The sequence below is a fragment of the Colias philodice genome, chromosome 21, assembly GCF_061535455.1.
Source record: "Colias philodice isolate Cphi_HAF_F1 chromosome 21, ilColPhil1 Martin Lab GWU primary, whole genome shotgun sequence".
Lineage (NCBI taxonomy): Eukaryota > Metazoa > Arthropoda > Insecta > Lepidoptera > Pieridae > Colias > Colias philodice.
Window position 1 is genome coordinate 3832766 of NC_143106.1, and position 18016 is coordinate 3850781.

At 32.6% G+C, this 18016-nt stretch overlaps 2 protein-coding genes across 2 annotated transcripts in view; one reads left to right on the plus strand and one right to left on the minus strand.

Annotated features, from left to right (window-relative positions):
* The window catches only part of RhoGAP5A (Rho GTPase activating protein at 5A), a 161272-nt gene that overhangs the window by 133903 nt on the left and 9353 nt on the right, over nucleotides 1–18016 (plus strand). The gene's annotated exons all lie outside the window — the stretch shown is intronic.
* Mhcl (Myosin heavy chain-like) overlaps nucleotides 1–18016 on the minus strand; it is a 184232-nt gene that overhangs the window by 30769 nt on the left and 135447 nt on the right. The window lies entirely within an intron of this gene.

The following is an 18016-nucleotide window of genomic DNA, read 5'->3' on the forward strand; positions in this document are numbered from 1 at the left end:
AATATTGTTTATGGATACACATAGTAAACACAATGTAATAGATCGGTGTCTGTACATGAGAGATGTATAAAAATGTGTATTACAATTGATATTAGTAAACAAAATGTAATTAATTATGTTCTGCAAAAACCGACACCGATGTTCCCAGGGGGAAGTACTATTCCAGATTCTACAATGGGAACAAATGATTAAAAATTCATGTCAAGCTGTTGAAAACCCACGGAGTAGTCGAGAAGCAAAACGAAAAGAAATACAGTTATATACAGTACCTTCGTTTTGGGAATCGAAATTCAGTCACATTATAAATTAACTTTTATCGGAATGTATAAAACAAAACCTGCAATAAAACCTCTCAGTGTAATGATTTTATCGTGTTTATCATTGTTCGTCCTTGAACCAATTAAAGGTTGCATAATAAAAAGATAATAAATTGATTTGACTGCAATTGCAAGCGACGAACACTGCGATCTGTGGTTGTGACGTCATATATTTTTATTTCTCGTGAAACAGCGCGTTCACTTTCACCGAAACTAACGTTACAGTTATAATTCAGTGAACGTTGCAGCCTTCGACTGATAATCGACATTTTTATATTTTCAGACGACAGACAAGCATGTATTTAGTTACGCTCTTCAATTTTGTTAAGCTTTTGTTTTTTTTTTTAATTTGATTAGTAATGAATCCTTATAATTATAGGTAACGAATAAGAACAATTAAAAGTAGCCTAATTGAGCAATATCAACTAGAAAGAGAAAAAAATATAAAAATCTTTAGAAGCAACAATTTAAGCAAATACATAATATAATTGCATACAATGCATCTCACTAGGTGGGTCGCAGCAAACATACCACCAGTTTACGAGATATTTCCTCAACTTTTACTATGTAGTGGTCATGTAACGATCATTAACTGTGACCCACTCCGGTTACATTTGACAACTATTGTCGCCTCGTTTAGTTCGACCCACTTAATGCCAATACAGACATACAGTAGTCGCAATCGGAAATTGTGATTTATGCTATTTTGAGTGGCATACATTAATACGAAAATTATGTTATAGAATAAAATAACAGTGGCTGATGAATAACAACTTATGCTTTTCGATTTATGTTTTAGTTATGGTCTTATGAGTGTCCATGGGAAGTACATGTCAACGGAGAATTTTTTTATTTAACTATACATCGATTGGAGAGATAGAACACTCGGATATGTTTACAAGCCATTACTGTTAATACTAACTTATATGCATCAATAATAATTTAAATTAACACATCCTGCTATCAATTACTTATGAATTTACAATGTAACTAACGTTTTGTATTCCGAGTACAGGTTTACCACAATAGTATAAAAACATACTATCAATACTGAATCAACCAGTTTATTAGAGCCTATTTTTAAACACATAACACTGGTTATGCTTCATGTGTTTGCGTGCTGTTTGCACTAACGGCATCAGCCACTACAAGTTGTAAATCGAGATAAATATCGCGCCAGATCTCCGCTCTATAATAGTAATAACTTAGACAAATAATACGTTATACCGTTGCTAGATGATTGTCTTGTTATGAGAATTACTTCATGAAATTGAATTATAATAAATATTGTCTTTAACGGGGACGCGCTAGAGTAATTCTCAATGCCCTTAAAGTTTAGTTATAAAAGAAAGGTTGTAGCTAACTTTCTTTTATAACTAAACTTTAAGGATAAGTGTAATTTTTCTGTTGTAATTCATCAATACATTATTGATGATTAAAAAACGCGCGTATACTAGTGAAAATACTAATTAATTACAAATATCAAGCGTCTCGTGACTAGTCCAACTATAAATAGAATTATTGGTTTAGATTAAGTTTACGACGTGAAAAACACTCACTACTATTAGCTACGACACGATTCATAATTTTGCCAATTATTTCAATCAACGTTATTATTTCGGCTATGAACCCATTCATTCATATTATCGAAACAAATTTTTTAACAACATGAATTTATTCTTTTACTAATACCAAACCTAAAGGATAAGTCCGAAGACAAAATATACATACATTCGATTTCGACATAAACGTGATTTAACTATTATTTTGATTTAATAGTTGTTTTATTTACTTTGTTATCAGTACGTGTGAATACAATGCAATTTTCTGTTAGGAAATTCCTGTCAATATAACTCCATGTGATTGTTATAGTTAGTATATTATGAAGAATATAAGAAATAAACACGACATTTAAATTTGATTTAATTGGGTCTGGGTGTTACATATCTATATAAGTATTTATTTAATATTACATATTATGTATGTTTATCAGCCACAAGCGAAAAGCTTTGTAAGGGATCAGATCATGCCGTGTGTAAAAATTGTCCTGAAATATTTATTTATTATTTATTTAATTGTACAGGTCTTCATCATAATCGGTATCAACTCCATTCTTTGTAGTAACTTATAACTAAATAAGACAGAAAAAGTATCTAAATCAGGTTTCTATGTTGTAGTGGACTAAGACTTAATGATATAATTGAGATCATTGGAACACGAAATAATCGCAAGCACAAAAAAAATTATTTGCCATTTCATTTACTGATGCATTCATCCTGAATCAGAAGTAGACAGCGTAATACGAGTTGAAAGATTTAATCATCAATTTACTGCTGATTATAATTTGAAGTCTCAATTGGAAATTGTAACTTCATAAGGCATTACGGTATACATAATTGAACTACATAAGTATACTAATTATTAAATACTTATTATTGGGAGGCATGAAAATAGAAAAATCAGTTGCGAGTTTCTGAATTATCGTTTTATCTAAAATATATGATTTATATGGATATAAATAAACCATTACTTCATAAAATAGTAACACGATATTTAATACTTATTATTAAATATAAATATTTACATTACATAATATATCCGTTCCGCTGACCGATTGAACTTTATCTCGGATCTGGCGCCAATTACTGGCCAATAAATGTTGTTTTGAATTAGTTTAGCAACATCTATCAATTAACCAACGGAACGTGACTTTCATTGCATTTTCTATGATTATCAGCTACACGTTCTAACAAAACGTTCTCTTATTAATTATACATGTCGTTATAAAGTTGAAAACGAAACGAATTTATATATTATGACCATATCTGAACATACATGTGTAGTTGTAGATGCAGTGGGAGTATGTAATATTGAATTAAAATCAAAGTCAAAATATTGGATAGTTATGCAACAAGTAGAGTAAATCCGTATACGTGCAAGCATATAGCTTATAATATATTTCTCCATTCTATAAAAAAACTTCACTATAAAGTCATCTCTATCTCAAGTTCATGTCCTTGATCTCCAGCTATCTACAGTACTATAAATACACTGTTATTAATTAGACCAGAAAAGTACCCCACTAATGTATGTACTCAGTAAATACATATATTACTATAACAGTGGTACAGATCGTCATGTGTTGTGATAGCAGTAATCGTGCATGCTCTACATGCTTGCCTTTAATGTTTCTTCATTTGTTTAACGTAGACAGAACATTAATTTTCATGAAAAAAAATATCAGAATTTCGCGTACACTCCTACTTTGTAATACATCTATGTATTATCGAAGCTTGAAAGAAATAATAAGCAATTCAAACGAGGACATACAAACAATTCAATACAACAGAGAATACTCCAAACAAACAATCAGCAACACATCAAGATAACAATGTTTACATATTGTGCACGCAAAAAAAGCCTTAACACACTTCTATTGACTTCAAGATTGCATTGAGATTTGCATCATGCAATTATATGCGTTATTATAGACGTGTAATCGGAAACCTTCGTTTAAATGATGTGGTATCGTTGTATCAACACGTTCTCTGATTGCGTGGAACAATAGCCGACATTCAATTGATGTTAAAAACTATAAAAGCTGCTAATTGTTTTCATAATAATTACATTTAACAAAAGATTGTTTTACCGTAAATTAAGCCTTTTGGGTTTTATTTTACTTTAAAATGATAGCCAATACGGTTTCTATCATATATCTATATTATCTAAAAGCACTTGGCAATAGTTGCTATATAATAATTATATGGATTTAAATAATGTTTCTTTTTTTGTATGTGTTATCATTATTTTTAGCTTTAAAGGATGTAGAATAAACATGAAGTTAATGCGTAAAAATATAGACAATTTGAATTTGAATTAAATTAAAACTTATAAAAAAACAATTTCCGATGTTCAAGGACATTTTAACATCGGAGTGAACAAACTATATAATATGTGTAAAGTTGATTTATATTTTAAAGTAAATTACCATATTTTTCCTCTATAATATTCAAAGTCCTCTTCATAGAGCATAATCGCTTGAATACATATTCAATATATACTCTCCTTTTTTTAAATCAATATATATTCAGTCATCATACAGTCAAACATGCATTCTTATTGAATTAGAAGACTAGAAAGTCTTAGTGTTTTTTGTATATTTTTATCAACCGGAATTCATTTAGCTCTTATTTTTTTCAAAAAAAAAAAAATAATAATAATAAACATAGATATACCAATCCTAAGACATAAAACGTCTCTTACAACTCCCATTTAAATTTATATACCTCAAGAAAAATATGACTCTATCAAACTACATGACTCATACTCCTTCAAATAACAATCCATTTAAAACAGCTGATTCAAAGTTTAATTAAAATTCAAGATGAATCCTCAGCAGAGGTTACGGTCATTGCTTCAAGAGCAAACCACAGAGCAAGTAATATAGTAAGAGACGGCACTCAGTACTTCGATTTCGAGCTCACGCACACATATGCATGTATTACTTAGGTCAAATCTTATATACCAACCTATGAAAAATTTACGTCAAACATGACCCACATTGCTGCCAACATTTAAAAAGTAGACGTTGCTAGTGATGTCTCTTTATGAGTGCTAGTATCGATAAAACTTCATATCGATATCGATAAAATTATCGATGCTGGGTAACAACACTACTAATTCTCATCCATATATTCAAATTTATAGGAAATTAAAAATAAAACAACAATGTAGATGAATAAGTTTATTATAATATTAATTATATAATAACATTTTATATAATATTAAACCTCACTATTATCAGCAAAAATGGATAATTCCATTTGAATTTTACTGAATATCTTTATTTAGGCATGTAGGACTGAATTCGGCTTAAATATTATGTGAATACAACTAGATTCACATTTTATACTTTTCCTTGAAATATTTTGCGGGATTTCTATTAAATCTCGTTCTAAATTTCGATACCAATATATCGTTGCCGTTCGGAATTTCGGATCGCCATATTGGAATTGTATATGAAGAAGCCGTTGTTTTCTTTGGACATAATAATAATATCTCCAATTGATTCTACAGCCAGAACATGACGTGTTAGAGACGTTTTCTCATAAATTGTTATGTATTTATTATGTTTTATCTTCCTTATAGAACAGTCATTGGGTACATATTGCAAATATTTAGTCACAAATCACAATTATTACACACAAAGATTTTAACATTGTTTAGGTACACAATATAGCACTTTTTCTTCTTTTTTCACTTTTGGCAGAAATATTAGAAATTAAAAAATGTACTGTACATTAACTGAGTACCTAAATAACAAAATTTACGATATACGAAGAACAAACTTTGTAAACATCCACCAAAACAAAAAAATAAAACGCCATTTTGAATTCAAATTTCAAACAACAAATCAACATCAAGACGTTGTCTATGCCTAAGTCTTAACCATTGACAAGAAATTGAAGAAAGAAAGAAATAATTTATTAATGTACTAGCTTAAAATTAAAATGTACAAAAATAAGGTTTAAAAAAAAAGAAGAAATAATAATAAATAATTAAAACTAAAATATTAAATCTTTTATTATATGATTACATCGGAGAGGCCAACATTAGAAATATTTTTATTTTTTCTAAATGTTGGCAAGCCAGACTTGACCTTAGGTCTTGGAAAAGTACAAAATAATTTGAACTCTATGTCAATTGAATGAAGTTTAAAATTGCTTGATAATGGAAGCCTAACCAAAACGATGTTCTAAGTGTCGACCCACTGGAGCAAACAATTGCTTTAATACAAAGGTTTTTTACAAACATACGCGTTTTCGCAAAAACAATGAACTTTAACCTGCGCTTTGTCTTAACGTTTATAAAAAGCTTCTGAATTTATAATGTATGTCTTGTCTAAATTTGATAACAAAAAATACATGTCTGTATCATATTTTCTGTATTTTTAATTATGAGATGTAATGATAACTAACAAAGCTTCATTCAGATATTTTACACATATTATGTATTTTTCAATTATAATACACATTTAATTGTTGATGCTCTATCTAATAGAAGTGATACATAAGAACTGATATTCCATTATTACTACTACTAATGGTAGCCTTTATCATAAACCTTCAATGAAGTTATTAGACATCTTTAAAGATTATATTATAATAAAAGGTATCATAACGCAGCTTAATACCACGATTTGTCCTACAGCAGTTCTAATTGATACAACCTTCAAACGACACTGTCTTCAATCTGTTGCAAATTAAATGTAACATCGCATTAGAGCCGAGATGTTAATTAAATACTGTTTTACAAGAAACGGAATACTGTAGCGTAAGAGATAGAGACATAAAAATAAAATGACATTTAATGGAAAGTCGTGCACGCTTGTAAATATTTGAGCTTCATTTTAATCGATATTTTTCGAAATGTTTTCTTTTGAGTTCAAATTTTACCGAATAGATACTATTTTGAATTGTAATTGTTTCTAAATATTATTTTTAAACGAGTTAATTTGGCAGACTTGGCTGGATATTCAAAGTCTTTATACTTTGAGGCTTTCCTAAAGACATTGATAAATACATAAATTACTGTTTTATAAATATCTGATTGAAATTAGCACTGCGTTTAACAATATTACCTAAACTTTTCTTAGATATTAGCAGAGATTTAGATAAGCGCATATATTTTCCCACTGATGAGACATTTGAATGCAGCAGTGTGAAACTTTCACACGTCCACTTTCTTGGACATAAACAAGTGAGCTTTACTAATCCCACTTCACCCACTCAAAGCTGAACCTATTCAGTAACACTTGTTAACTTTGTATTACATATTACATTTGTTAGTCTGATTGCTTTTGTTTCCCTTTAAAAGGTTTTTAGAGATATGTCATTAACAGCTTTTCTCTCTCCATATTAATATATATGCCTTTCCTGACAAAACAACGCTTGCCGAGTCAGCTAGTAATATCATTAAGATTGCAATTACAAAATCATATTTAGTTTACAATAAAAGCTATGCCAATTTCTCTTCATTATTCAGTTACATAATACAAGAAACACCACCAGCTCATGGTCTAGCGTAATGGGTGTCGGGGCCCATTATCGCGAGACGGCCAGCTGGGTCAGCCTGTCATTATCAGCCACCTGCAGAGCTGCGATTGCCACCATTACTCAGGGCTCACACCAACGTTATATGAATCTATTCGATTTACTTAATATGAATCTATTCGATTTATTGCTCTCGATAAATGAAGGCGCTATCACAGAATGAATACGAAAGTCGATCTATCGAATCGTTATGTATATCAACTTTTGTTTTTTCGCTGTGTGTACGATTTAATTTATCTAGATTTCTACTAAGAAGATTATTCAAATATGTAAATGTTTTATTTGTAAAAGATATAAGATTGATTCACATTAGTGGAAGAATTGTTTAATTATCACTTTCTTTATATGTGGATAAAAGAAAGCAACCAACATATTAACATATTTTCTAGATGAATACTTAACGAAAGATCTGTTGTGCATTTCTACATAATAACCAAATAATACATGTTCCTAAAACATATATATTTCCAAAAAAGCGTGTTAAAAAGAAATGTCATGTGCGAACCCTGAACAAACAGCACACACTCACATCATCTCGTAAATTACACAAACAATTTGTCCACGCCGAGACGCGAGAGCTCGCAAATTGTAGCTGTTTCTAACAATTGCCTTATTGGTGTTAGAAAACGATTGCCCCGTTCATATATCGTGAAGAAATTCGATTTTCACGTTCCTTATAGATAAAACTAGTTTATGAGTGCAGTTAAATTATATTATTGCAATTGAAACGTTCGTTTGATGGATTAATTTGATAAGCATCGGCGAAAGATACTTATGATATGTGACTCAGTTTGCGTTCAATCAATTTAAAATTAATTCACACGATTTTTATGTTAAATTTGAAACTCAGTTGAGAGGAATTGATTTATGTAGAATAATTTGCTACTGTTTGGCACCATTCTACCTACGTGTTACCAGACTTTTAAAAATAATAGTTATGAATTTAAAATCGTGCAAACTAAAGACTTTATTAAAGTTAAGTATTCATATTACAGTAGTTAGGAGCGTACGTGAGATGCTGGGTGTCATTATAAAAGTGAAACACTGTACAGATAATGAAGCCAAATTATCATAAGAGAGCAGCAATACATTACGCGGAACTTTCGATTGCGTAATTATTTAAACGATTATGACATTATGATAATTGCTTTCTTAAAAACAAGAAATAAGTAAACAGCACCATTGTTAAACGTTACAATATATGTTGACCATCGTTTTAATACATAATTTAAACACAAATTTTGCAAATGTAGATACAGACTAATATTTTAATAAAATATTCTTATGAATATGCTATCATATATTTTTATAAAAAAAAAACGAAAGTTTTGTTACACAATCACGTTAGAAATGCTAATCGGATCCGGATAATATTTGGTGCATATCAAATAACATAACACAGAATAAAATATAGTACAAGCTAGTAAGCTTTAAAGTTTTCACTTATTTTTTACCAGGAAGTTCGCTCACGGATAAAAATTGCAGTGTACTTCATTTCAAAGTTTCTTTAACTGGGAGCGACCAACAAGCCTTGTCAAACAAACAAACATTTATTTGTTCAATTAGACTTCTTCTAGAAGCACTGTTGAATCGCCATGACATTTTTTTAATATTTACCACCGATTCGGTAAGCAGTATCTATGGAGAAGGACCGGCAAGAAACTCAATAGTTGCATGTCTTCATTCAAACGAGCCCATGAATGATATCATTAAGAAAACATCCAAAGAAAGGATATGACACAAGCGGGGAAAGCTCTACGTGATGGGCATGTTCCATGTGGTGTGGAGAGATCACAATTTATGTACGAAAGCAATGCAGGGTACGTGACCGAGCGAATTGAACGCTTTGATCGTACACCGGTACGGGAAACGAAATTAACTATTAAATAATCAAGGGAAAGTTATTTCGTATGCAACCGTATCAGAGATGATAGGAATTGTTTACAAACTCGGAATCTCGGTGAAACGCCGCTGAAGGTAATTGCTAGCAATTATAAGACATGTTCTGTACGTTCTTTTAGAGATATTGTGAACGTTTTGTTAGAAATAGAGACTCACTCTCTACCTGTCTTTTATAGAGGAAATGTGTTTCATTTAACATGTGTAGAATATTCTAAATTTTTTATGCTCCTTAAATATCATCAAAGTACTGTAATATTTGCCATTTTCAGCTGAACTTAATTCGAGAAAGTTGAAAAAGTATTATAAGCACATTAATTGTTCACTTAAACGTAAACGCTTGCCTGTTTTTAAGACAAATTGGGAAATTAATTTTAAGTATAATGTGTGGTATAATGGTCGGCCATTAGCATTATGTATCGCGTATACTGAATTTGACGTCTCAATATTACAAATATGGAGAGATGTTCGCAGTAATTTATGTATTAAACTACGTAACGGTGTTAGTCAATCGAATAACAATGAAAGAAAGTTAAACCAGAAAGTGACTGGCATTATATTTGCACTACAACACGTTGAGGGATGGATCAGCATATAATAACAATCCGTTTTCGAAATAGAAATCCGTAAGGTTGATTTCTCAATCGATGCTGTAGTTACTTTTGGAAACGTAGTACTAATTGCCGAAAATCGTATAGTCATACAAGGCGAGAGACGCGCCGGGAAACACAGTGAAAGTGAGTTTAATATTTTGCTGTTTGTGTTATCTAAACAATAGTAAAATTCCAGCGTGCCGTAATAACTTGTAATCCGCATTCGATCGCGAATGAAAGTTGATTTGACGAATGGTTTTTATGTAGAATACGTAACATATACCGCCAAGTTGGGTAGGAGCATGTTGACATGTGTTATGAAAGACACTTTACAGCGGATTCCTCGTGTATCTTAAAAGGAACTTAAAGCGTTTACTTCCATTACGTAATTGAAGACTTTCGTGCTAATTAAAATTTTCAAGACAGAAAGAATGCCGATAGGAAGTTACATAAGCGCTGTGCCGGTTTGGGTTCGTATCGATTGTGAGTCAATTGCCTCTTGACAGATGAATTTTAGATGCAAATTTATGGATTTTGATTAGTGTGTCTCGTGTTAAGCCTGTTATCTAATAGTTTACCATCGATTTATAAATGTAACGAAAGGTTAGGTGTTGAAATTTGTTTTTATTTGAGCGTTAATTTTGTCACGTAACGTTGGGAATTCAGGTATTTATGCCACTTGATGTCGATGTATATAATGTATACGTGAAAGCACTGTTACTTGTTTTATGCCAGTTGACCGATTCCTATCACGTCTATGTATTGTCTACTTTTGAATGGCAAATGCTAATTAGGCAGGCATATCTTAGAAAATTTATCAAATGCTTGCATAATAACAAGCTAGAATGTTCATCGCTATACCTGTTATTAGTATTGTTATGGATATATTTCTAGAAATGAACATGCTAATAAAGTATACGTAATAAAAATTGAAAGATTACGTTGTTGAGGAAACTGTTATAACAAAACAGAAGTTTGTCTCACACTACAGTTTAGATTATTACTAAATGGAAGTGATAAATCTATCTTGCGGCGTGTCAGAAGTACAAGCTTGTTTTGACTGGCGAACTAAGCAGTCACCTGTAATTTGTTGTTATCGATATGTCAACAGTGTCGCGTACCTGTTCTTCCACTTTGGAAGCGTCAGCGCTGGCGTTGGTACCGCTAACGACCTCGTTGCGCTCCCCGCGCCGCGCCGGCCGCACGGGACAAACATTGCTGGCGGCCACACCACTCCCGAATTGTCCAGGTTCACTCAATACTTTACAGTCCACTTCATCCACGGTCCCCACAGGACTCAAGTCCCGGATAGTATCATAAGCCACGTCGCTGTCGTGTACGGCGTCATTAGATACGTGACCGGAGTCGTCACTGCAATCTGAATGCGTATCTGATATTTTTTCGTCGATTGGTTTTTGTAGGGGCAGTTTCCCATATTGAGAACATAATTTTGTATCATTACAGGATTCGACGCATCTTATCTGACGACCGACGAGTGTGCTCAAGTGGTTGTGGAAAGTAGTGTTAGCTACACACAAAACCTTGTGTACCGGCGGGATTACTTTACAGTTTATAAATTGCGCAGGTTCAATTTTCGATTCTATTGCCGTTTTAAATTCCAACCTTTGTACGATATTCTTTACGGGCGACAGTGGTAAATCGATTTCGGATTCATTTTCATTTCGCCTACAATCCGTCGTTATTACGAGGTCCCTTTTGTTGTTCAATTTTTTTTGTTGTAGCTTAGCACGTATTGCGTTGATTTCTTCCGAATAATCTCTAACTGACGATTTTGGAGATGACAGCTGTTTTTTATCAAGGGCATCTTTTTTGGTTTTGTCATTCGGTCGCTTCACGTCGGCCTTTAAATTGAGTTGAGACTTTTGCTTTGTTTGTTTGATTAGATCTGGTTTTTCTGTGGTTTTTCTTAAGACACTCGATTTCTTTTTCTGAGCACACTCTCTGGCCTGGTCTAAGTTGTTTAGATCAACCGGAGTGGGAGAAAACAGCGCTCTAGTGCTACTGAATTTGTTTTGAGACATTTGACTCCTAATCACCGGGATCTTACTGGGAGAGCCCGCGATAGAAGTTGATGACTTTGTCCTTTCTAATACAGGTGATACTTCCGATTCATTACCAAGTTCCCACACGCTTTTCGCTTTTTGCATTCGTGATTTTGAACTGCTTTCTATATTGTTAGTGGTAGTGGTCTTTGTTTTTATTTTCTTTATTTCGGGACTCTTTTTCTCCATTTTCTTAGGGACTGGTTTGGTTTTCGAAACAACCGGAACAGGTGTTGACGGAGGGTTCGAAAAAGTCTTTTTAAGAATTCTTGTTTTAACGTCGAGTTTTTTTAAATCTTCAGTTTTTATACAGTTTGGACGAGTTGGCGTTTTTGACGATATTTTATATGTAGCGTACTTATCTGAGCTGATTTTGTCATTCGTTGGAAGTGACAAAGGCTTCAATGGACTGGTGAGTTCCTTTCCCTTCATATCGTCTAGATTCCACAAACTAGTAGTTTTATCAATTGAATTATTTCGAGATAAATTACGCGTTTTCCTGTCTTCGGGATCCGAGTTTGATTTCTTTAATATACAACGAGATTCAATTATGCTACAAGTTTTAGATTTCTGTAGCTTGGGCACAATGAAATTTGAATTAGCGGCTAAATTTAATTCAGGTGTTAAAGATGTACTAGTTGAAAACTCTGATAATATTTTATCGAATGATTCTAATGCTTTATTAAGCTTTGATTCCGAATTTTTATCAGTTTCAGCTTTAATATCGTTTTCACGCTTCTTACCAACGATTGTTACGTTTTCATAAACCGAAGAATAACCTTTACTCTCTTCTAGCAATGTGCTTTTTAAGAAGGTTCGCCTTTCGGAAATATTCACATTCTCATAAGTGTGGTGGCGAGTTTTAAGTTCCGTTTTAGAAAACACAGTCTCACTGACATTAGTATTGGATGAACATTTTTTTATTTGCGCGGTATCACTAGACAGTTTTGCGGGTTCACTAATTCGCTTTTCGAGACAGGCGGCAATCGCGGTCACTTTGCCACCCTTGTGCTCGGGTGAGATTTCGGGACCGACTGAAAAGGTCCTGTAGAATTTTTGAGGTGCCGCATTAGCGGGGGATGCGGAAGGTTGCTTCTCGGCTGGCTTCTGCCCACCGAATATGTTAAATACTTTCACTGCGGGCATGTCGCGGGCCCGGCGCGCGGGCTGTCGCGTTCGCGGAGCGTGGATGCGCGCGCGCGTGACGACGTACGGCGTGCATGTGCGCCGGCGCAACGCGACCTGCCGCGCTGTGAATTGTGATATCAGATGCCGCAAGAAAGTCAATGTCATTCGGAACAAGTGCTTAAATGTTTATGTATATCGATAACAAAACAATAACTCCACAATTTAGATCCTATCATAACACGTGTTTTAGAATTTGTATTTATTTTTATTTGGATTAGATCTCCATAGTTATTTAACTGTTTTTAAGATTTTACGTAATCGATATGTTAAAACGAGAATTTGGGGTTTATAGATTTTAAAATCGTAACCTATAACCATCAATTGAAACATTAAAAAAGGGGGTTAAATAAACAATGGGCTTTCTAAGAAAATTCAGTTTAATGCCACAGAGTAAACAATTTGTTAACCGGGTTATGTAATCCTAATGTTGTTTTTAGCAATAGAAATGACAAGCGTGACCTAACTAAAACATTTTTATTAGAATTTAAATAAATTTCTAACGAAAAAAATAACTCATTTTGTTTCCAATGTTATTGCGTAAAAAGCTATCTACATAAACGCGTCTGTCAGCGTCATGAATATTTAGAACATACATTAATTTTTTATGGATAAAAATGTAATAAAGACGCTTGAATCATAACACTTAATTAGAAAAAAAAAAATATTTAAATTAATTTAAACTTTTTTTTTCATATTACTACATATGTATCCTAGATTAAGTCTCAATTTGTAATTTTTAAGAGCAATAAAGTAATAAATAAATAAATAAATAAACTAAACATAAACTCTCCGCTGGTGTTCCTCAAGGTGGCGTTTTGTCTCCCCTCCTTTTTTCCATATTTATAAATTCCATTTCCAATTCCATTGTGTCACCTTACCATATGTATGCAGACGATTTTCAATTGTATAACCACGCCTCACTCCTTGAACTTCCTGAAGCGATTTTCCAAGTAAACGCTGATCTTGCAGCAATTGTCAGATGGAGCAAAAATCATGGTTTAACAGTTAATCCTCTCAAAACCCAGGCTATTATATTCGGAAGTAGGCAATTAATCTCGAAAATCGACTGGACCAATTTTCCGAACGTCATCGTTGATGGTGTACTTATCCCGTACAGCACGCAGGTTAAAAATCTTGGCCTGACTCTTGACCAAACTTTCTCCTGGGATGAGCAAATTAAACAAGTGAAAAAAAGGGTTTTTTCTTCTGCTTTTTCCTTACGGCGCTTACGCAACTTTCTTCCTATCTCAACCAAAACTGCGTTAGCTCAATCCCTCCTCCTTCCTCTCCTTGATTTTTCTGACTCCTGCTATCCTGATATTCGTGAATATCAGCTGGACACCCTTGAGAAGCTTCAAAATTTCTGTGTCAGATTTATATTTGGACTACGTAAATTTGACCATGTCTCTGAGTTTAGGAAAAGATTAAAGTGGCTCCCCATCCGCCAACGCCGGGATACTCATTTGCTGCATCTTCTGTACACTATTCTATTTAGCCCTAAGTCACCGCAATACTTAAAGGACAACTTTGAGTATTTAAGCTCTAGCAATTCCCTCTCTCTTCGTTCTTCCAACCTGTTATTACTATGCACTCCTATCCACCATTCCAATTTTTTCAACAACTCTTTTACTGTTCGTGCTATCCAACTTTGGAACGCTTTACCTGAGAGTGTTAGACGCGCTAAAACGCTCTCCTCTTTTAAATCACTATTAAAAGATCACTACCTTTCCTTACTGTAGCTTTTTCCCTACCTTTCTGTTTCTGCTTGCTGACATCTGTAACTGTAACCATTGTTTTTGAATGTCTTATCATCTGTGTACTATGGCTTGTGTATAGTATGTATTTTGTAATATGTATGTGTATGTTTAGTATGTATTTAATATTATGTATGTGTATGTACAATATGTATTTTAGTAATATTTTATGTATGTATTTTAGTATGTACCTACATATTTTTGAAGTATATAATATGCAATATTTAGTTTATATAAATATGTGTGTAAATGTGTCTATTTTACATTATTTGCAATGTATTGTTATATTATGTAATTGTAATTATAGTCATTTATTTTGCGCTATCCCACGACCTTCTTACATTTCCTTTCCTACCAGGTTGCCTGGTAGAGATTGCTGTTCAGCAATAAGGCCGCCTTTTGTACAAATGATGCCTTTGTAATTTTGTTCTTTTTTTTTTTTCTGCTTTGTCCTTTCATGTTTGTACAATGAAGTATTATAAATAAATAAATAAATAAATAAACACATACATCCTACATAAACAATGCCATGCAAATCCATTTTCATGCAATTAGTTACAATATAAATATTCCAGAGACAATTGCTAAAAAAAGGTTCAAAGTACATACGTTTTCCATGATAAATTACATAATTTCACCACTACTACAGAACATGACACTAGTCACAAATAAAATGCTCTTATAAAAATTACCGCACCCATAGAGAGGGCCACAACGTGTTAACTAATTAACAGAGGCGTGAATGGACCAATTTAATTAGATTAACTGAGAAATCGCTTTAATTCAATTAACATTGTTGTAATTACAATGCCACCTGGAGCAGATGTCCATAATTTGGTGTAATTCTTCAAACGATAATACTAAGTTGCGTTTAAAAAATACAATTGTTAAAATTATTTTGTCACTTTCAAATTAAAGTTTTTGTATGTCTCATGAACCAGCGCAGTGAGCTTTATTTATTACAGTCAGGTTGGGTAAATTATCTTCTATCCACGTTTCATGAGGATTTTCATTCGAACTTAAAAACTATAACTTCACTCTCAGCTAAGACAAATCGTTCTTATTATTGATTAAGTATAAGTTTTAATTGATAATGAAATACTCATAGGACAAGTACTAGTAAGACAAACCTTATTTTTTTTATTCCAATACTTTAAGACATAGTAAGTAGTTTATTACATATATATTGTGCAAGCGACGTAAATCAACAAATTGAATAGTCAAGGGTACTCGCAAATGACCACAAATGATGTGAAAATAGCATGTCGTTCACACTATTAATATGACTTACAAAATGTTGTAACTAATATTCTTTAATCTTCTATTTACATGGTCGTACATTATCGTACATTATGAGATGCATGCACGAAGGGAGATTGCATTGCAAAATACATGAAATTTACAAACACACGAGGCTATGTCGCAACGTGACTTGTGATTGCGTTTATAAATGTTAGAATAATTGAATATTTAATTTTGTGGTAAGCTTTAAGTTTTTCCTTTTAATTAGAATTTATTAATTATTGTAACATAATCACTAAAACAAGTCTACGAAGAATTAGCAATGTTTTCAACCAATTTTATTAACTCATAACTGATTCTGTAAATATAACGTTTAATTAATTTTCTCGCTTTACAATATTCTCACAGAATTATTATTTCCTTGTTCTTATCCCTAATAAAATGTTCTTCCACCGACACTAATTTTATCGAAACAATTTTTAAGTTTCGACTTCAACTTTTGAAAAAAGCAAAGCAATATAAACAATTTATTTACCCAGGTTATCATCCATTAATTCTCTAACACACAAGGTATCTAAGAATGCCGTTAATGAGCAGGCTCTCTAGCAGAGCGTCCCATACAAACACGAAGTATGCACTCCGTTACAAACCACCACAAATCCATAGCTACACATATTTCCTCATCCTATTTGTATTTGTAAAATATCTTGATAAGTTTATGATAGAAAATCTTATTGTTATTTTAGGATTACTGATAAAGTACTCTAAAACATACACCAGCGTCAAGGGTTAAAAACATCGCAGTAACACCGATATTTTGACATTTATCAGTTAATACTTATGGACTAAATGCTCATAAGAGGTCTGTGTCCCTACAGGAATAAAAATAGGACGACGATCATTACGACGACACACAAGTACTTCAACGAGTCAAGTCTGATACAAAAATAAGATAAAATTTTGATTCATCTGTACCATAAAATATTTGAGAGCAAAAATCTCCGACCATACTCCCTTACATAACAAACTTGCTAAAGTTATTTAGCACTATAGAGACATCTTGGGCGCCAACGTCCGAACGCACTTTCATCTCAGCAAACGTGTGTTATCTCAAATTCAATCGCCTACATAGCACCTTTCTAAGTCGTCACGTCGCAAATTACGAGCCTTTGTCAGTTCCTATTATCTCACCTAATAATTACTGAACTGTAGTTCCGCACCAATCAATGTTTCTTATTGATCTCCGGAGACAAAGCTTCACACGATTTTCACTAAACGAAAGTGATGCTTGGTGCTTGTGAAAATCGAAGATTCTTCTTAAATCGTTGGCACGTAGTTATCTATTTTTGTGTGAAAAGCAAACTATAATTACATGTCATTATCCATCGGGTTAGTCTTCTAAGTTTCATGGTACTAATATTTTACTGGTAAGACCTTACTATACATTAAATTTTAAGTATTGAATGTCTCAAACAAATATTATATTATGTTATGAAAGGCAAGCCAGCGACATACATGCAACATTGAAATAAACTATTATTTGCTATTTGTTTCAATTTAAGTCGTAGAAATAACCTGTAAAGCCTGTAAGATAAATTTAATCAAAATAGTACAAAAAATCATTTTTGGTAGCACCTATTGACATACAAAAATGTTTATTTTTTCTACAAAGTTTAACCGCTTACGACAAAAATAATATTTATTAAGAAAGAGCTCTCAATTTAGAAAATCTGTATTATGCTTTCTGTAGTCGAAATATTTTAATATACTTACAATATATGTATATATTGTTCAGATAATATATTATTCTAATACGTTTTTTAAAATGTGCACCATCGTGGGAATAAG